Genomic DNA, 22,666 nt, shown 5'->3' on the forward strand with positions numbered 1-22,666 from the left:
TAGCTACGAATGGTGGCTCAAAGTATTGAAACAGCTTCAAGGCTTCAGGGAGCACAGTATTCAAATGGAATAAAGTAGTAAGGAGAAGATCAAATCTTACATCTGGGATATGTTCAGTTATTACAGAGCAAGGGATGCTCTTGAGAAGCTGCCTCTCCAAGCCAGGGAGGTCTGGTTGGGCTGGCCAGCTGCCCAAGGTGCCAACTACTAAGATTTAATCAACCTTTATCTGTTGGAGGGAACTAGGCAAAGGAAGGACACAACTATACTAAAAGGCAGTCCTGGCACACCCTCTAAAGAACAGCTGGGACCCACCAGCTAGGACAGCAGAACCAGCACAAAGAGTCATATAAAAAGACCAAGTCTGCAGTGACTCCTTGTAAAACAAGTATCTGAAATCTTACCCAGCCTACGTGGCTAAAACCACAGGGGGTGAAGAGAAGGAAAGATGCCAGCTGGAGAAGGCTAGTCTAAGAAAACAAAAAGATGAATTCCTGTTGCCTGCCTTATTTAGAGTATAATTTATTCATCACCACACCAGACTGAAATGTCTGAGCAACTTCCAGAGCATTAAGAAGTTATTTTTGCCCTCCAAAATATAAGGAGTATAAGAAACACAACCAACAATTGCTGTTTAATGCAATAATAATGCAATACTATGATTCACTTGTATTAAGCCTGACTAAATATGTCATTATCTTTACATAGAAATGGCAACTAATAATTTTAAAACTAAAAATAGAAAGATATGTGATGTGAATCCTATGTGACTTACTCCTAACATTAATATATTATGCTGTCTTTCAAATGTTTTCCTAGGTGCTTTCAGCTTTGGTAATTTCTTTGTTTTTCACTCAATTTTGCTTTGTATTTCTTTTGTGTACCAAGATACCATCTAGTCACAGAAATGCATTTCTAGAATTTTGTACAAAATAGGACTACATTATTCCACTATTACAGAAACCATGCTGATATGAAACGTAGATGCCTTTGTAACTAAAGATGTGGGAGCAAATACACAAATAAACCCTTCATAATGAAAGGAATACTAGAAGTCTTCCAAAAATGTCAGCTAGGGGAACTCAATAAAGGTCAAGACACTTTGAAAAGGAGAAGTTAATCAAAGACTTTCTGTATTTACTGTCTTTTGTTCCATAATATAGTACAATGTACTCTAGGTTACTTTAATGCTGTGACCTTTCTTGCCAGCATACACTGTTCACTAACAAAAAAGTCACAGGTTTTGCTTGAAGAAGCCAAACCTGTTAATGCGTAAATTGTGAGTCTTCAAAAGCACTAGTTTAATGACAGAGCTTCACCGACATGACTACTTTTGACTGTTCTTACATAAACCAAAATAAACAACAGGTGGGGAATGACCCCAGAACTCCCTTCATATATTTTAAACAGCCTTTATTGTTACTATTCTCACCACTAGCAAATGAAAATAGGTGGGGCAAATATCTTTGTGCCAATAAAAATGTTTCATTTAACAACAAAGCATGTGTTAAGAAGGCCAATTAAAATGTACAGGCACATTTTGAAGTCACTGAATTTAGAGTTGTGGAAATAAACCAGCATTTTCAAAATGGAAGTTACAAATACGACAAGCAGATTTTCATCACCTTAAGGAAAACCATGGTTTTCAAATAATTTTCTTTAAACTGTCACTACCAAAAAGAAAGCAAAAATCAAGAATGAGAGAGATTGGGAATAGGAACAAAACCACTCTTGAAACTGATTTTTTATGGCTCAACAACCACATTTTCCTGTGCATTTTAAAGTGCTTCTTTCCTTTCTTACAGGGCAAGACCTTTAACACAAGAGGAGAACCAACCTATAGCAAGACTACACAGAAAGCACTTCTGTCCTTCTCTCCCTCAGGAAAGAGCATTATTTTCCTAGAGTGGCTTAGTTACAACATACATTTAAGTTGCTCTAACAGCAGCTTCCATTTTCAATTCATACAATTCCCAAGACTTAAAAGTGGAAAGGAAATTTGTTTCCCAAATAACACCCCTTACTTAAAGCTAAGTAGTTATTTCCTGTGAGAATTTTACAGGAGTTAATAAGACATCTTTTTCTTTTAAAGAGAATCATCGGTGAGTCATCTCAAACCAATACAGACAACACCCCTACAGACAACAGACCCACACAGAACGGCTGAGGCTGGAAGGGAGGTCTGGTCCTTCTCAAGCAGGACCAACTGCAGCCAGTGGGCTCATGAATATCTGAGGGAGACTCCATAAACACCTTGGGCAACCTGTGCTGATGCTCAGAGCCTCCCAGTGAAAAGAGGTGTTTTCTAATGTGTCTCAGCTGGTGTCCATTGCCTCTGGTCCTGTCACTGGCACCACTAGAAGAGCCTTGTTCCATCCTCTCTGCACGCTCCTCTCTTCAGGTACTTGTACACAATGATAACATGACCCTCTCCAAACCTTTTCTCCTCCAGGCTCAACAGACTCAGCTCCCACCCTCTCCTTGTATGTCAGAGATGCTCCAGTCCTCTCACCACCTCTGTGGCCCTTCACTGAATTCTCTCCAGTATATCCAGCATATGTTTGTGCAGGGACTCAACCCTAAAAATTTCTGGAAGAATCTAGAGTATCCTGATTAGCTGAGAAGTTAGCCTGAAAAGTTAAGTTTCATCAAAGCTGCTGCACAGGGTTTTAGAAGAAGGCAAAGAGCCCTCCAAATTCACCATGAGGGAGTTTCTTCTTCAGCCACTACAATAGCTTTGGTCCTGGTCCTAACTCAGAGCAGAACAATTAAGGCAAACTTTCAGGAAATTGAATTCTATCTGAAAATATTTCCCTGCTAACTGTAAAATTAGGGGATTATAAATTCACTTGAGAATTCACCAGTCCTCAGCTTCATTTCAAACAGTTTAAGCTTCATGATAAATAATAAAGCTGATAATGTTGTTGTGAAATATTGCAAGGCTGAGAGAAAAAACTAGCAGCTCTGTGTTACAGCCTGACCTACCAAAATAGTACAAATTACTTTAGGAAACCAAAACTATCTCCCAAAAAAAAAAAAAGTTCACTGAACTTTTCCCCCTCCACATTTTGGTAAGAGGACCAAATACCTAGGCCGACTAGAAGACATGAGCAACAGCTGCAAGTTCCTTTACATTTATTTATATTAAGCCATTATTCTTTCATAGTGCTTCCAGAGCAACTTACAGTAATCTGCAGTATGAAAAAGGGACATAACAGACAAAGGAAATGAGAAGTTATGTGATTAGCATTTCTTAGGATGTCAGAATTTTAATAGCTAACACTGTAGCAAAGAAGAAAGAGATTAATGGCAGTAGAGCAAGCAAAAAATGGGATTTTAGGTATATTGTGGAAAATAAAAAATTGAAAGTGATCTAAAACCTCTAACAGCATATTTATAAGTCTTTTTTACTGGTAACAGATTCCAAGTTTCAAATCAGGTTTGACTGCATTAGTCAGTAAGGAAAAATGTAATAATTTCCTGATACTTCACTGAAATTCTTAGAACAAACTACAACAAAAATAAATAATAATCCCTTTTAGATGGAATATTAGAAAAGGATTCTCCTCCAGTTGTTCAGGAACGTTAGGGATTTAAAGTATTTCAAAATGTCTGGCTGCAGTTCAATACAATATGGCTAATGGGACTGAGTATGAACTCTCCCATGACACTTTATCTAGTCTAATAATTTTTCTTTATAACTTTCTACCTCTAGCTTCCATACTGTCAGATAGAGATATCAAGCATATAAATGGGAAACTATATTAAGAGATATCTTAACTGACTCTTTTAAGCTGAAAGTAGGTTTTTCTGCACATTAAGAACCACCTTAAGTCAGCTACATGATACCCTATAAAATAACATCTACAACCTGCAATTTCTGTAAAGCTGTTGCACGTTTTGATAGCATAATTTAGTCACTTTCCATTATGCAGACAACATAACAGAAATATACTTTGAAATGGTAACACTTTTCCCCATCGAAGTTTACTTGGTGCATAGAGGAATTTTTTTTTTTTACTACTAGCATTAATTGTAATTTGTTATCAGATGTACCAATAAAGGTAATCACTGTGCCCTCCATCAAAAGCTGAAAAAGATTTAACTGATCACCAAATAAGGTAAACTTATAAATCTAAAACTCCAAGCTTCACACCTCATTTAAAATGGAGTTCTCCAAGTTATCAACTCCAAAGATGCCTGCCAGTTTTGACATCAAGGCATCTTTGTCTCACTCTAAATACCATAAAAGACTAAGGTACATTAGTAACTTCAAGTACACTTTTAGGAGGCTGAAATTCACTGTGAAAGTCAACAAAGATTAAGGAATGCTGTCAATCACCAATTAGACAGTAAAATTCAAAGCACAAAAGTTCAGAATTAATTCCTTGGGAGAAAGGCATCCCAATCAACATCCTTCACCTAGACTTCAGAGGTACCAGCCTGAAATTGGAAGAAGTGGTCCTGGATGGCCAATACAATTTTCACAAGTTACTGTGAGGAAAATTTCAGAATGTGAGTTGAGAAATTAGAACAGGCTATTTTCCTCTTACTTCTTGGAACAATAATCATGTGCTCAATCATGCATATGTAAATAGACAACAAGGAACTGTTTCACTCTGGACCAAAGCAAGATTTAAGTGAGAGGCAAAAAGCAGAATTCAGTCAAACTACAGAACCATTTGTGATTGTAAATGGCTTTGTAGAAATAACTTGGAATACTGACAGATTTCTTTTTCTGGTAGTCTTGATCCTACATTCAGGAACTCAATCCAGTGACCTCTCTTTGGAATCAGCACTGATCTCAGTATCTATCATTAGCCTACAATAGAACAGACTGCCAGGAAATCATAGTCTCACACTACAGATGAAGTGATTCTGCAGAAATCTAAAACAATGATGAGTTTTGGCCTAAACTTTGGTCAGATACAGCAACATCGGAATTTACAGGAGGGAGAACACATTTAGCAAGGGGTCATCCTCAGCAGAAGTACAATTTGCTACATTCACAGAGGAGATCAGGGGATTCAGCACCACTCAAAAAAACATTTGGGATACTGAAGCTGCACAATGAAACAGAAATTATGAAGCACCAGATTTAAGGATGTTGCTCCCTAGCTGGTTTGTTTTCTCACACAGGAACCCCACCTTACCTAATGCACAGGCCTTGACAACAGAGTGAAGAAGGAGAAATTATTCTGTATTTCTTTTTCCCCTTCCCATAATACAGAGCTCAGATATTAAAACTCTGAGAAAAAACCCTCTTTCTTTTTCCTCCACCTTAAGATTATTATATTGCTATGTGAAAGTATTGCATTACAGTGACTTATTTTCACAAAAGATACTATTTATATTTTTACAACAAGGCCTACAGCACACAGCATATGAATTGTGTCTGCTTAATCTGGAATGTTTCCAGACTAATTTTTTTTCAGAATATTTGTCACTGTGCAGTACATCCCAAGCACAATTCACAGTTGTTATCAGCTTCAGTTGCAGCTGTGAAAGCTTTGCATTCTTTATTTTATAGATGTCCAATTTGGAACCTTACTATTCAAATACAAGGATTACAAGTAGTTACTGTTAAAGTAAAAAGTAAAATCCAGGTCTTCAGTGGCATTTAACTACAGAAACCTTTAGATGATCATCTCCAATCCTTTATTCAATTCAGGATACAACATCAAGCACATGCAACAAGTAAAGTGGGTTCTACAGACCACATTCATTAAATCTTTAAGGTATTCTTAAAATACAAGCCATGGTAAACAGCAAGTTTTTTAAAGGGGGGAAAAAAGAGAATGTGTCAATGGAAATACATCCTGTCAATTAAAATACGGAGATATGGGTGACATTAAAAAACTTAAGTCCATATATCACTTGTCACTGATGTTTCTGTTGGTATTTTAATGAAGTCTAAGATTATGAGCCTACTGTGAAGAGAATCTGGGAGAATAACAGCTGCTCATGTCTAATAGCAATCATGTAACTTAAGAAGTGTCATTTTAGTATTTTCAATGAACAAAGGCAAGGAAAACACTCCAATGACAAGGTAGCATATCTTAAACAGAGGAAGACACAACATTCCCACATATAATATGCACACTTTCCTAAAAATCAAAACCTCAGCATTTAAGTTGGCTAAAACCCTAAGTTCCAAGCATTCCCTTCAAATTATTTTGCTAAATTTAAAGAAAAAGCAAAAAACAAACACCCCCCCCCCCCCAAAAAACAATAGGAGTAGTATTCTTTAAAAAGGGATCAGACATAATTGTGTCTGCATTTGCTACATTTCAGGGTAGGTCTGATAGCACCAACAGGTTAATAGATGAAAGAGCAAAGCGTTAATTAAAGCAAAATTTTTATTGCAAGCCAAGAGTAAATCTGTATAGTCAGTGTACAATTCCTTAAACCAAGAGGCTCAACTGAGTTAAAGAAAGAGCAAATCCAATAATATTTAATGCTTCTCATGCCTAATACACCTAATATAGGTACCTTTTTATGAGTACTTCACTATTTTCCCCTACAGAAGCAAAATAATGTCTTCTAGTGCTATTAAATGGTCATAAAAGAACTGATTTTCAAATAAAAACATTAATATGAAAACCCTAAAATGTAATGTATTTTCCTTTTGAAATAAATTGTATCCATCAAGAAAAATCAATGAAAGCAGGTTTATAGAATTTGAAGGTAATAAAGTAATGATTCCAAGTATTTTCTTTTTCTTTTTTTCCTACTAGTTACATTGTAGTCACAAAATTTCTTTATTCTACATTAAGGAACAACTTATCCAAGCTAACTTCCTTCTGAAAAAAATTGAGTTTTTATTATGATTGCAATTAGAATGCTTATGTAGAACTTTCCTAAGCTTTTTCCAGAGAAAAAACAGTTAATTTTTTTTTAATTAAACCACTTTTCCTTGAGAAATATTTCCTTTACAATGTTTTTAATATAACTCAACGTTGGCTGCATCTTTCTTGACAGATGGTATTTCCTTAACAGAGAATGTCTCAAATGGTTTATGTATAACATTCTTTCTAAAATTCATTTCCTTTCTGTGTAAGAAGTTAATACACCAAGAAAAAGAAAAAAACTAGGAATGTTTCATGCCATATAACAGTTCTAGAGTTTTGCTTTAAATTAGCCAAGTAATATTTTTGTAGAAATATTATTAATGTGGTTGAAGCTTAACATTTGGAAAATGGAAAAATACTTGCCCACAACACTGCTTCCCTCCAGATCCCACTCCAACATTAACTTCTCTCTTATGTTCTACTCCTCAGTCCCATGTCTGGTGGAAATATGACAGATCTTAGTAAGGCTCAGCTTAGGAGAGAGATATTAACTGGGTGACTGTTTTCAAGAACAACAGACTGGTAGTAAAGAGCTCCCAAACCAGAAAGGAAAGTTCTTATAACTTTTCTCTAAAATAAATCCAAACACTGAAATCAGCAGAAGAGCACACCATAATCTTTCTCAGGAGGAGGAGACACACTGAGGTCTTTCAGAAGTAGATGAAGCTCCTAAGGGTGGGCCACTCCTCCATACTAACATCAAAACACAGGTTCTTAAGAGGGAGACTTGTGCCAGCTGGATGCAGAAGAACTAAGGTTCCACAAGCAAAAATCCTGGGAAAATGGAATCTCTGCAGGATATTAAGGCCAAAGCTATTGGATTCGCAGCTTGTGATATGTACTCCCTACAAAGATTGTAAATGTTTGGCTAAATGGCTGGAGAGCAACAGCAGTAAGGGCAGTCTTCAAGTGATAAAAAATAATTTCTTTTTCCTCTTGTTATGCTATAAGCACTCATTAAAATATTACTTTTCTAATTGATCAAATAATTTTCTGTACAGCCAAATTTTTTATTCTAAAACACTCTGCAGCCTGTGAACTATATTTACAACAATATTTTGCAACTACTACTTTCCATTTTTGGGCATCTCTTAGCCAATATGCCATTTTGTGATAGAACTGATGGCTGGAGAGTCTGACCTGGAACAGAGACTAGACAGAGTAAAAAGAATAAAACAGGTATTTATTGAAAGGATACACCTTGGGCAGTGCAAGAGCCTGGCTGGGGATACACTCAAATCAATCCAAGATGGATCCTGGTCAAGAGTTTTTACACTTTTGTAAGTTTTGGTTGATCTACACATTGGGGTCAATTGTCCAACCACAGCCCCAGGCTATGAAGTCTCAGCCCCCTGGCTTGCCCCCTTCCCTTAAATATTGTTTATGCTTTTTGGGAACAGGGTCCTTGATTCCCTAGCTGGGAAGGGATTGTTTTGTCTAACAACCCTGTGAAGAGAACTAACACCTAATACAAAGCTTCAGAGTTACACACCAAGCAGCAGAGAATCTGAAAAATATAAAAGCTAAAATCCAAGGCATCATTTCTAGTAAACATTATCATCTGTGTTAATACTGTGTACATACAGAATATCTTGAACTGAAATCCAAAGCTACCAGACAGTTTCCTTAAATGTTAAGGTTTGCCCATTTTATATTTATGAAGAAATGACGTATTTCTAAACTTCAGTAAAAGCCTGTCCTAAATATGCCTTTTCTAGCTACTTTTGTACTTCAAAACACAGTGTGAGATCATGGAGACAGGGAATATAATCTTTCCTTCTATTATGCAAACTCATTTTAGCTTTCTGGTCACAGCAATGGTACCTTCAGTTCTGAAGGCAAGCTGAATGCCCAGAGCTCATAACAAAGCTTGGGCAATATGTGCAGTGCTAGTTTGCCTAAAAGATTTCTATGGATGCCTTAGATAAAGTTTCAAAAGAAAAAACAGCTGTATCTAGCATCTGTATTTGTCACTGATGACATGTAAATTGAACAAGGACCTGAAGGAACTTGGAGCCACAGACAACATGGGAATAACTTACAGCTTCCCTCCAAAAAGGGGAAGGATTTCCTACAGCAAATTCAGGGACTTGCTGCTGTTGCAGGAGGGTGAAGGTCTGCCAAGCTGCAAAGGCACAGAGAGGAGGCAGACCATCAGAAAACCCAGCTAACATGTGACTGGAAGAACAAAATTTTACTAAATCCTTTAAATTTTGAATAAAGTTCTTTCTTCAATTAAAAAATAATCGCTATTAGTATGTTTTCAAAGAGAATTTCTGCACAGGGGGGCTCTGTAATACGTAATAATTGTTCTTCAGAAGACCAGTCTACCACAATTACTTCAACAAAAGCCTCATAATTTCAGCCACTTTTCCCTTTAGACAGAAAATAATATGTATTCCTGTGCCATCCACAACCATTCTAGTAATATCCCTGTTGTGACCACACCAGCCACATTTGCTTCTGTCTAAACTTGATTTCCATACTTCCATAACTACAGAGCATTGTCTCAATTTTGCAGGTCAGTCATCCCTCAAAGTCCTTGGATGGCCTGCTCTAATTAGAACACACACAAAAAAATAGCTGTTTGACCTTTGACAACTTTGCAAGTATTTGTCTTTCAAAAAATATTAAGGTGATAGACAAAATAAACATGCAGCTTTTTTACCCACTGTGTCATAATCTAAATGAGATGCGTTGTTCATTTCAGGCATTGTTCTAAAGTGTGGGGTTTTTAGTGCTTAGTGGAGTTGACACTGTTCAACATCTAATACTGTATCCAAGAGAGGTGAAAAACTAAATGCTTCTCAATATTTACCAAAAACTATCAAGATTCACTCTTCATAGTAGAACTGAGATACAATACATACAATGCCTATCTTTATTGCAACACAAGTAAAAATATTCTGTGAGATACATTTTGATAGAAATTATTATTCTAAGTAAATGCTGGAAATTGGCATCTCAAGATAGAATAATTTATGACAGAAAAATGAAGTATTCATTCTGTAATGAATGGTAGACCCATGCAAGTGCTCAAAATAGCGGATAAGGATTTAATTTAAAACTTGGTATTCAAGAGAAAATCTAAACCTGATGTTCCTAATAAAAAAAACACACTTCTCTGAGCAAAGCCATAATTTTGGGAGAGACACACCCTTTGTCACTTCCAATGGTTAGAAATAGATGAGTCTGCAAAACATTTATGGTAAATCACATTGAGACATGAGTAATTTTTAAGGGAAGCTCTAGTGCAAAATCTATCCATCTCGTGGAGGCAGGACAAAATGCAGCAAGACCAATCCCTTCCTCAGTCTATAACCTAAGTTTAGAAAGATCAAACATAACCAGAACTCTACACTCCATCTTTCCTAGAAAGTCTGTAATTATTTAAGGGAGATTCGAACAAACAAAATGCCCCTTTCCAAATGTGACATGCATGCCCATTCCCAGGACATTAAGGAATTCCACTATCTGATGATGAATTACACATAAATAGCTCACTGGCAGCCCATCTGGAGGACAAATCTACTGACCTGGGCAAGAGATCCTAAAAGAAATTGCTAAAGCTGTTTTCTTTTTAAAGGAATTCACAAGGCAAGTTGACAGACTGAAGAGGGAGGACCAGAAGAAAGCTACTGTCTGTTTAGGAGGATGAAAGGAAGTGATTAGCCTTCCCTTACCAGATTACAGGTTGTCTCAATAACCTTGGCATGAATGTAGTACCTCACTTTCTAAAATGTTGGACTAAAAAAAACAGGATTTCCATGAGTGAAGAGTTTTAAAAAAAAAAAATTGACTGGTTCCCAACAGAGACTTTTACTTGTTTTGCTCTTTGAGAAACCTTTTGCAGTTTTCCTTGGCTTTGTTAAAGAACCAAGCAATGACTTCCCTGGAGCACATGCCTCCAGCTCGAGCTGATACACAATCTCAAAAATTTACCCAGCAGAACCAGAAACAAGCTCAAAGGTCTGACCATAACCTGAAAGCCCATTAGCAGCTTGGCTCACTTTGAAAAGTTGTATCTTCCATGGATCAGCATGTGGTCACTACTGTCTCCTGGCTTATCATAACAGAAGAGTTAAAAGTTGTTTTTCAATGAGGACAAAACATGTAACTGCTACTCAGTGGGCAGAATGCTCAACAAGTTCTCACTGTAACCACAAGAATTCTGGGGAGGAAAAATCATTGAGTGAAATTAGTGAAAGTACTTCATCACATAAGTTCCTTAAAAATAATAGCACAAACTGCAACAACTAGAAGAAAAAAAGAAAAGCTTTACCAGTCATTATTACATTTATTATTGTTTATTCTTGCTAAAGTACTACCAGCTTTTTCAAAACCAATGCTCTTTACTCTCAAGCACATCACAAACATGGTCTTGATAGCAAATTAAATTGACCAGCTGAACAAATGCATGATTAATGTATGGTTTGTAATACCAGAAAGATCTAATCCTTCAGCATCTAGCATAATAAAATAAAGCTGAATGAGCTTTCTCACAATTCCATGTCCAAACTAGGACAAAGTTTTTTTTCACTAAAGAAACAGTTCACCAAAGCTAGCCAGCACATCTCATATAAAAACACAAAATGGAAATCCAGAGGACTCATCATTCTCTTATATTTGTCCTCACACTCAGGGAAAGGAATTCACTCTGCCTGTGATCAGAAGAAATGGTCCATCTGAAGAGAAGTCTGCTGACAGATTGACTTCCTTCATCTTTGAACACTCTGCCAACTGGAAAACTTTCTCAGTATAGCCAAGATCTTTTTTTCTGCATTTGGGTAAAAAAAAACAGTGATACAAGATTAGTAAAAGTTTTTGGAGTCTTTTTATTTGAGGGTTTTTCTAGTTCTGTTCTAGGAACTGAAACTAGCCAGTGTTTAGCAGTAACTCAGAGGATTGTAACAGTCACCTGCAAGATGCAATTCAGATTCCTTCCCACTTCCTGTGGGAATATACAAAATGCTGAATATCCTCTACCCAGAGCTTTACACTTGCTATACATCTGTTTACAGCTTTAACTCACCAACTGAAAATGGAAATTATACCCTGCTCAAGGACATACAAGACAACCAATGAAAACTTCAGCAATCGCCAAAACTTCACACACTGCTTGACAGAGAAGTCTGGAAAAACAGAGGCATTTTATTTTGTTTTGATGTTGTAATTTAGCTGCTTGATGAGTGGAATTTACAGTTTCAGAACAGCTACCTTTCAAATTTCAGAAACACAGCATGAAGTGCTTTCAGTGGTATTTATTACAAAGAGACTACTAGTATCCTATTTGAGGCTGTCTATAAACAAATTGTAAAAACATTTCAAAAGCATTAATCAGCTTAAAACCGTTAATTTCTGCATACATGTTTCTACATAAGTTAAATCACATTAGGATAGCATACTTTCTAAAATATGGCTTGAGCTAATTTTAAAGATGGTTGGAAAAGTTTGGCTTACACTGATTAAAATCTATACTTAAATGAAAGGAAAATTTAACCACAAAAACTGTGCTCATTTTAGAAAAACAAGCATATCACTGCCAAAGTGCTGTCCTAAGTTTAGATTGCTGTCTGACTAAAACATTATAATTAGGAGAAACTGAAATGGATTTCTAAATGTTTCAAGATGAAACAGCCATTGGGTAATTTGCAAGATATGCAATTATCTTCTGAATTCAAAGACATAATGCTAATACTCAATCTGAACAAATGCAGGCTGTCTGTGTAAAGACTGAGGAAATCAGTATTAAACATCAATACCAACACTAGATAGGAGTAACCATAACGAAATCTAAGAGCAGAATTACCAAGTGATATGGAATTAATTACTTCAAGAATTTTCTTAGAGGAGAAAAAAAAAAAAAAAAAGGCTTGGCATCTCTCTCTGTTGCTTCTGTCTCTCCAAGAGCTGCTCAAGCTGAACAGAGGATCCCCAGCCATTTTATCCCCATTAAAATTGCATCAGGAGGCATTTCACACAAGCTCTCACATGCAGCAAGACAGCAACATTTTTACCTTCAAACACTAGAGAGGGTGTTCAAACATATTTGAAGGGTCATAGAACATGTATTCTGTTATTTCACAATTAACATTCGTATCTGCATGGGATTATTATCATACTGACCAGGCAAAAGTTAAAAGGGAACAAAAATTAAACATAATCACACCTCACCCCAGATCTGTTTGTCCATTTCATGCATAACCATTGTAAATTCCAGTTACTTTGAAAAGTAGGTTAAACCTTAATCTGCAACAATTATTAACAGTTTGATGCAATTAGCAGGACTGCAAGAAATTCAAAGCAGCTCAATTCTTATTTCAAAATCATGACTGCATGTACTTGTCAGTACCTGCACTGTCTTTTATTGTCTTTGATTTAGGAAGAAAACTTAATGTCTTGGTTGTGTTCTATTTCTTGGTCTCCTTTGAAAGCCTGAGTGTTCAGTTATCTTTTGACTCTTCTGACTACAGCCAAGTCTGCTGTTTCATTGATTTGGTGAAAGGAGTACAAAACAATCTGTCATTTATATATGAAAACACACAGGAACTGTGAGCATGTCTGGGACACAGCAGTTCACAGGACCTCCACCATTCAAACAGTAGTTTTATAAAGGACCAGAGAAACTTTTCTGCAAAAGTTAATTCTCTTTCTATCAGCAGTGTGATCCACACAACTGCTTCATAGAGACTTGAGAGGCAGTCTTCATTTAGCCTTCATGGCACCACTGGAGTTGCCATCAAAGGAGAAGAGCAAATAGAGATCAATTTCTCTCAACACTAAGAGATGCTGGACACCTTAAAAATAATAAAACCATTGTAAGATCAATGAAAAAGCACCTGAGATCAAGAAATATCTTTCAGAAACACTGGAATGAAAGCAATACCTGCTCCCTTGATACCTAAAATAGCACCAACAGCAGGTTTTGTACCAAAGGATGCCTGAAACAAGCTCTTCAAGAGTCAGGGGAGTTTTAGTATCACATATGCAACATCTTGGAAAAGCAAGGTGAAAAAAAGCAGTTCTGTTCTCAAGGGGAAACCACCTTAAGCCTATTACCAGATTAATGGCAAATTAATTTTCTCAAACTCATGAAAGGATAGTGTGTGAACCCAGTGAAGCTACTAATTTTGCATTGGCAAGTATGGACTCTCCCAGTTTTTAACCCCTAAGCATCCAAGAACTCCAATACAAACAAATGTAATCTGGTAAATTAAAGGTCAAGTTCACAAGTAAACTAGCTCAGCTAAGAGAAAAAAAAAAAAAGGAAAATGAAGAGACATTTTTGGTATGTTTGAAGAATTCTGCATCTCACTGTGCCCTGCTACAGCAAAAAATTGGACAATTCACAACATAGAATTGTCTTTCAGGAGTAATTTACTTGTTAGGCCAAGGCAACAAATAGTAAAATCAAACTGTGAGCCTTTGCCCACAGTTGGCAGGGACCCATTTCAAAAATTCAACTCCCCAAAGGTTCCATCCCTCCCCCTCTTAGCCCTAAGTGCTGAGCAAGCACCACACACACAACACAAACAAGCCAGCTCTCCTCAGGCCAGTGCCAATAAAACATTTAAGCAGATTATGGAGCTCAGTGCCTCATGTCTGTGTGCTCCCAGCACCATGATGTGAATAAACAAGGGAACAATGAAGGGACAGCCTTGAACTGTAAGTGGAGAAGAGGAGAATGAAATAAGGAAAGAGGAAAACACCAATTATTTGTAAATAATAATGAGGTAGAAGGAAAGTATAAATTGAGATAAAGACTGCACACCCCAAGAAGCTGGAAGAAGCAGTAATAAAAGTAAAAAAACCATGTGCTTTGGCAAAGCAGAGTTAGGAGGAGTAAGGGACAGCAACACATCGAAGGATGGGACAAGTGACAGGAAAGAAAATACATACATGAGAGTGTCCAAACAAAAATTAAAAGAAGGAAATTCTATGGGGAAAAGTCTTGGGCAGAATCTGGCAGAAAGCCATCTGAAGGACAAGAGGATTTGCACCTATGCCAGTTCAGATTAAGAATCTAAGAATTAAAAATCTGGATTTATACTAAAAATAGCTGCTGAAGGAGTAGACTCTGCAGGAGCAGATGAAACATGTGACAGCCTCCCACATGAGCAACTGGAGAAAGGGTTACTTGATCCAGGAAATCCTAACACCGCTAAAACCCCAGGTGGGTGTGAAGATGACACCTCATTCCATTTCCAATCTTCTTTCCAGATTGCTTTTGTGAGGAGGGCAGACAACTCCATGAAAGCAAAACTCATTGAGGCTGAGGAGCTGGACCATACCAGAATCGAGGTCTCCCTGCAGAATCTCAGTCTGGCTTTCACAGTAGGGTACAAAATTATCTTTCTTTCAAGATTCTGCCTGAGTACACATGGTGGACCACCCCCTGATGTCTAAATAAAGGTTTCTAAGTGACTTCACTCTTTCAGCACAGAAACACTTTGGCAAGCAGAAAAAACCCTGGAAAGATGAGAAAGTTCCTTCACAGGCTTACACCCTCCTCATTCTTACCACATATTCCCTACACAAACTTTTCTTTTTTTCTCTACAAACACTTTTCTTTTTTTTTTAAATCAAAACTTTTCAGAAGCTGGAGGTATAGTTCTGGTTTTCTGAATGAACAGTTTGAGATTTGGTTACTCGAGGTACAATTTCACATTATGGCTGACCCACAGCTGGGTTAGATTAGTGCAGAAGAAGAAACAGCTTTCATTCAGTATCAGAGCAAGCACTCACTGGAATAACTTCCATCCCCATAAAACTGTTAGATCAACTGTCCCTGAAATCATCCAACCACTAAATCCACTACAAAGAGAGCAACAAGAACCCATGGCCAGCATTGGAAAGGAGTGAGACCACACTCTTCAGCTGCAGCCCACACACTGACCAAACTATGAATTCACACTGGTAAAGGGTACCTTGATTTGCCGAGGTGCAGCTTCCACTGCAGCTTTGCATTCACACTATTAGATAATACTGTAAAACACGACTGCAAAGTCAACAACCTCATTTAGATTTCTGTGTTCAATTCAAAATCCTAGCTTCCCCATTTGCTACATAAGAAGCAGGATGGAGATCCATCTATTAATTTCTGTTTTACAGTGGAGTAAATTCATGCTTGAGAAACGTTAAAATGTTACCATTCTATCTACAACTGAAAAGTTTAAGGGTCCAAAAATGAAATAAGTGAGATATGGTGATGCTTTCAAGCAGTAAGTAAAATACCCTACCCACTTGCACAGTCCACGCACTAACAAAAGCAGAGATTAAAGAAGTCCAGTGACCACGAACTGCAATGAATACACACAAGCACCAGTGTGAAGCTGCATGCCCAGTTTAACCCCGGTATTTATATTTAGTGTGCAGCTTCCCGCAGACAAGACCAAGTACTCAACAGTCGGGTTGTGCAAAGCTTGTTGCAGCACTCGCCCTGCATTTACTGCACAAGAGACCATTCAGGGCAAAGTTTAGCTGTGCCAGAGGGCACATCCAGCCCAGACAGCGGCACACACGCCAATACTAACGGGAAAAGTGACAGCAGGCACAATAACCAAGGAAAACCACCCAGGGTCCAGCTGGAAAAAAAAAAAAAACCAAAAAAAAAAAAAAAACAAAAAACGTGACTGGCGTCTGTGTATGTACAAGTCAAAACAAGGCACGCTGGTTTTTTTTCCCAAAAGGAACGCTACTAAGGATGAGATTATTACAACAGGCCTCCGGCTATTTATTCCTCCAGGAGCAACACAAAGAGCACGGAAAGCGAGGTTTCGGGTACCGTACACGTCTGGCACACACGGAACGCCTCCGCAGGCAAACTCAAGCGCTCTCCTCCATCGCCGCGGCTCCCGGCCCTCCTACAGCGCGGCCACCATGCCTGCGGAGAAACGGCGGGCGGGTGAGAGCGGGCGGGCGAGGCAGGAGGAGCAGCGGAGCCCCTCCCGCCCCGGCCCCCGCTCACCTGGCCCGGGGCAGCGCCGCGGCGGGAGGAGCTCACGGAGCCGCCGCGCCGCCGCCGCCGCCCGCGGGCGCCAGGGCCGCCGCCATGTTCCCGCGGCCTCTGACCCCGCGCACTTCCGGTCACGGCGGTCACGCGTTGCCATGGCAGCGCTCCCTTAAAGGGACCGCGCGGGAGCGGGGCCTGAGGGGGCATGGCCGCCTCCTGTGAGGGGACAGCGGGGGTGGGGGCAGAGCGAAGCCCGCCTCTGAATTCGGGGTTAGCGAAAAGGGACAGTGATTCATCCGCCCCGCAGCGCTGCACGGAGGGGAAAACCGTGCTGCTGCTTAGCTGCGGAATTTGTCATTTCCCACTAGGGAGAAACGGCCGTGGCATGATTTCCACTGCTGTGAGGAGACGGTTTCTCTGAACTTTCCCCGAAATGGGCTGTGTTTTCAGGTTTTATTGCACCGCCTTTGCTCTCTGTTGATGGGGTTAACCTCTTTATACTTTTTCCACATGTATGTTTTTGTAAGGTAAACAAACCTGGTGAAACCCCCAGTCCAAGAAGGGAAACTCCAGGAGGTTTTAAATAAAGTTTTGTGTTTGTGTGAAACCAAAGTGAGTCCGTGCCCGGCTGACAAGAGCTGCTGGATGAGGACCAAAGGAAGCTGGGCTCTCCTGATTCCTCATCAATTCCGTGTGCATAGACAAACGTGTCCCTCTGCAAAACTCCTGCAAAGTGCAAATGAAGGGCAAAACCTGATCCATCCCCACTTAGGGATATATCCCCCCATAGCTACTCCCCCTCTGGGATCATTCTTTCCCACTGCAGCCAGTTTTCAGGACAATGTTTTCTCTTCTGATACACCAATGATCCAAGAATTTATTGCCTTAGAGAGCACCTTTGCAAACTTGAGAATTAGCAGTCATTAGTTTCTTTGGTCAATAGCTGAAATAAAAAATAAATAAATCAATAGGGAATGAGCCTTTTGGGGTATTTCATCCTAAAAGTCATAAAAATGTTGGAAATTCCACTGTTGTCGCTTTTTGAGGGCTCTCATTTGTTCATTCAGCCTGGAAAAGCAGGAGCTAAGGGGAGACTTGGCTGTTGCCTACAAGAGGTGAAAGTTAATTTAGAAAGTGGAGCCAGACTGTTCTCTGAGGTGCACAGCAGGCAGATGAGAGGCATTGGTCCCACATGTCAGCAGGAGAAATCCCAATTAGTTAATAGGAAGGAATTCTTAAAAATTAGAGCAGTCAAGCACTGGAATGCGTTTCCCGAAGACCTTGTGCAATCTCAAACACAGAACGGACAGGATCTTATATAAAAGTATCAATAGCATCCCAAATCCTTCAAAATGCTGAAGAGGTAAAACCAGCTCCGTGTTGGAGTGCTCTGCCTCTTGTGTCAGGAGGCTCTTTGTTGTGTGATTCACCTCAGCTGACTTGTGCTAACCAGGAAACAGCATTTAGTCAGACTTAGTCACCCAGATTCCCTCCTCCAGGCAGCTCCAAAAGGTGACCCATTCTGCCCCAAACTGGATGTCTAAAACAGCTCAGCACATGGGGAGCTGAAATGGCTCACCTTGAGATCACTCTGGCTGATGACCTGGTTAAAGCCAGGTGAAGTGAATCCTCACTAATGCCTCCTGAAAATAAGGACAAAAGCAAAGCAAACTGCTGAATTTTAAGTAGCAAAAATAAATAACTTAGCATGAAAGACATAGCATCAGCAGAATGTCCCCAAGGGTAACATGTGCCGTGGGCTGTCAGCCATAGACTTGTGGCCAGGCTCCTGGGCAGCCTCAAAACTTCAAATAGAAACAGGGCAGTGATGGCATCTGCAATATCTGCAAAATTCCTGGTGCAACCCTGCAATGCTCAAGGGAGAGCTGTCCCCAAATTATTGTACTGCTGTTGTCTAGGAAGGCGAGGGGAGTGGAATTGCAGTCATGTCTATGTGTGGCTTCTGGTATTTATACCATAGGGCAGTCATGGCTCTTTCATTAGTTTGATAAACTGAGCAAAAATGCATGTGGCTAGTTGCATCTTGGGTTGAAGCTCTCTGCATGGAAGAAATAGATGCTAAAATGGGGTAATAAAATACTTAGAAAGATTTGGTAAATGGCTAAGTAAGGAGCTTTGGCACTCTGTGCACCAAAATGTAGACCCGAATCTTACTGCAGCCCCCTTCCAGGGTGACCTTGGATAAATCATCTCACTTTCCTATCAGCTTGGTAGGAATAATGACATTTTCTTCTTGCTGAGAGTGCTGTCAGGAGATGATAATCAAAGTCTGTAATTTGATTAGAAAATGTGAAACATTACACAGCACTCCTTACAATGCCAACACCTCATAAATAAACTTTTGGGTTAAGATGTTTTACTTAAAACTAGAGAAAACAAATTGGTAAGACAAACAATAATGAGTTATTTTGTTCCTTTTTCCTAAAGAACCCCAGAGCAATTTTGTACCATTTGGAGATAAATCTCTTCATCTATCAGATTGACATGCAGGCAGCTGAAGAAGGACATGACATATTTTCAAGCATTCACCACAGCACTCTAGTAGAAAATACAAAGGCAAATTTAATTTTCAGTTGCAGCTACACAGGCAAAGTAGATAAGCACCTTGTGCTTTACACACATACACTGAAAGCTGAACTTGTGTGAAGTGAGTTAGTGTAGGCATTTTGTTAGAAAGCAAGAAGTCTGCTCAAGAAAAATACAGGCATTCATAATGCCCCTACAGTTTTTGTGAAAGTGGAAAGTACAATTTCTACAGCCAAAGACAACAGTGAGGGGAAGAAAAGAATGTTCACTATTCAGCAAAAAGGAAGAATCCATCTGACTGGAAATGTATGTGCATTTCAGAAGGCTTTGTTAAAATAATATTAAGGTACTGGCTTTAGGTCCACAAAAATAATGCTATTTGATGCCGAAGTCAAGCTTTCCACGTGTTTGAAATAAAACAATATAGGTTTAATATAGCCACAAAACAATTCCTGTGGGGAGAGCTGGAAGCAGCAAGGCCTGATTCCCAACAGATGTGCTCCCTGTGCCACTCAGCCCATCTCCATCCCCACTGCATTAATTTTGTCTCCTTCCCACTCCATGGACAGCATCCCTGCAAAGCAAGAAGAAGTAGATGCAGGTGGGCCAGCAAGTACCAGCTGCCAACAGAAACAATAATGTTTGCTCAGTCAGAACATGAATTTAGTTCTCACTCCTCTATCATAATATCTGTATTAACAGATCTTGTAAGAGCATGATTGTTTCTGAGAATTCTGCCATTCTACCCTTCCATCAAATGTGAGCAAAATTCACCAAGAAGGTTCAAAAGCTTATGGTGAGAGACTTGCAGCCAGACTGAAAAGCAGCGTGGCCACATAAGCAAAGTTCACATGAAATAAAACAGATTGAAAAACTAAAAAGTTGTACATAGTAGGGGGAAAAAAACTCACAACAATTAAAGTCTTTTTGCAAGGGGGTGAAACTGAAAATGGTTGAGTCTTTCAGGTTGTGTTAGTACCTGAGAATTAGAAAGTGAAAACAGAAAATTATACAAGCTCCTATCTGTCCACTGACAGGACCTGGAAACATATGGCATGAAGAATATAAGATCATCATAGGAATACAAGAGAAGGGAATTTTTTTATTATAGCTGAGGTTAGCTTTACAAAACATTTTTTGGCTTTATGATTTGTAGTGGGACCCCTCCATTCATCTTGTGTTGGCATAGCTCAGCTGGATGACAAGTGGCATCGTGGTGCTCATAACAAGTCTTCAAGAGGGGACACAGAGAGGAGGGAAATAATTTGAAACCAGTGTTAGTAACAACAGCAGTATGCCTAAAACATTTTGGGTTTTAATCACTATTGCTTAGCTCTGTGTTTTATTTGCAGACTAAGTTCCCTTGGGGCCTATATCTGAGCTGAGAGAGTGATAGACCATGTGGCACTCAAAGGGAAAAAAAGATAAACAATATGGAAAATATCATTAGGCAGCCAGTCACGCCTCTCTATAACTGCCAAAGAACAGCAGAAAGATAACTCATGGTCTCCTGTTCCTTGGAAAAGCCTCAGTCACTTGAATAAAGAGACTTTCCAGGAGTTCTTGTTGAGAAATGGCCTGGGCTGTGCTTGCATCAAATGGTTTTCAAATTGAGACTCACAAGCTACTTATGGATCTGCTGTTTACATGGCTATTTCCACTTCCTAAATCTCATCAGAATGTGTTAATTGCTTTCCTAATGGTCCTATACCATGCAAACAGCTGCAAAACTAGCCCCAGAGATGGTATAAAATGGCAAATTCAAGGAGTGGAAGAAGAGGAAGAGGAAAGGATTGCATGACAGAAAGGGAAAGATGAGAAGGGGTCACCAAATGCCTGAGGTGGGAGGTCATGAGGTGCATTCCCCACAGCCCTCTGCCCTAGAGAACAGTGCTGATGTGATCCTCAGGGTCCCTACTGCAGGAACACTTTGGGATGGCTCTGCCCTCACCCCTGTGCTCTCCCCTAACACCCCTGGTGTAGCTCATTTGCTGAAACTGCCATGCTCCACATCTGATGCCTTGAGTTTTACCTGTCATATTTTCCAGATTCTGTGCTGCATTGGTGTGTCACTCTTGTGTGAACTTCATATAAAGTGTTAGCAAGTTCTATTCACAGTTCAGTTAGACAAAACAATCCTTTTCCAGCCCAAGAACCAAAGACACCATTGCACCTTCAGGCCCAAAATGTATAAACAACAGCAAATTGAGGAACCAATCTGGGATGATAGGACTTCATAACCTGGAGCTGTAACTGGACAATTAACCCTAATAAGCAAATGGACCAAAACTTATAAAAGTGTGAGAACTTGTGACTCGGGGTTCATCTTGGGTGAGCCACAGCTGGGCTCTTGTACTGCTGTCTTGGTTTGCAATACAGGATGTGACCAGAAATGTGTATTCCATCACCATCTGTTGAAGCCAGGTGGGGCAGTGATTCCTTATCTCCATGGCACATACCATCTGCTAATGGGCCATCTTTAAACCAGCTGGGGCAATCATCTTTATCTTTTCCACAGCCCATCCTCCCTCCAGGAGATATCATCTGCTGCTGGCCCATTCAGTCCCACTGTGTGACTGATAAAATTACATCATCCCACTGGGAGATGCTCCAGCCAGAGGGAGGAGCCAAGCCTTTCCTAACTTGATAAAAACTGAGATTTGGACAGCCAGGTACCTTCTTTCCACTGGATTCCAGAGGAAAACCAGACCTTTCCATATCATCCCTGGACCTTCAGAAGGAAAACTGCACCTTCTACAGGAGCACTGCTTCAGCTGAACCACATCTGCCACTGCAGGAGGATGCAGCCATCATTTAATGGGACTGCTGCCAACACCCTGACTGACTGACAGGGTGTCAGGCTGTATTCTGACTCTGTCAGTGTTTTTTGGATTGTTCTCTGTAATACTGTGTTTCTATTTTAATTTTCCTAGTAAATAACTGTTATTCCTAATTCCCCTATTTTTGCCTGAGAGCCCCTTAATTTCGAAATTATAAGAATAATTAGGAGGGAGGGGGTTTACATTCTCCATTTCAAAGAGAAGCTTCTGCCTTTATTGGCAGACACCTGTCCTTCAAACCAGGACAACTGCCCAAGGTGTATCCTTTGAAGGCCTTTTTAATAAATACCTACTTTATTCCTTTAACACTGTCTAGCTTCTGTCCTAGGTAGCCTCACAAGGCATCACGTTCACCTGGGTTTTTCCTCTCTCCTGGGTTTTCTAAGCAAATTTCACTGCCTGTGAGAAGAGCTAAGTTACTTGATGTCTGGATAATTCACCGTCTCACCTCTGTTTGCCTACTTTTCTGGAGGGTT

The 22,666-nt window shown here is 39.5% G+C and overlaps 1 protein-coding gene across 3 annotated transcripts in view; it reads right to left on the bottom strand.

Annotated features, from left to right (window-relative positions):
* LCLAT1 (lysocardiolipin acyltransferase 1) overlaps positions 1–16,797 on the bottom strand; it is a 109,891-nt gene extending 93,094 nt beyond the window's left edge. For 2 of the 3 annotated variants that reach the window (XM_056487627.1, XM_056487629.1), the window contains exon 1: positions 16,641–16,797. The gene's annotated coding sequence lies outside the window, so the exon portion shown is untranslated. Of the gene's footprint in view, positions 1–16,635 lie in introns of all 3 variants that reach the window. The other variant, XM_056487628.1, reaches the window with a different exon arrangement.
* Between the last annotated feature and the right edge of the window lie 5,869 nt (positions 16,798–22,666).

Source organism: Oenanthe melanoleuca, chromosome 3 (genome assembly GCF_029582105.1).
Source record: "Oenanthe melanoleuca isolate GR-GAL-2019-014 chromosome 3, OMel1.0, whole genome shotgun sequence".
Taxonomy (NCBI): Eukaryota; Metazoa; Chordata; class Aves; order Passeriformes; family Muscicapidae; genus Oenanthe; species Oenanthe melanoleuca.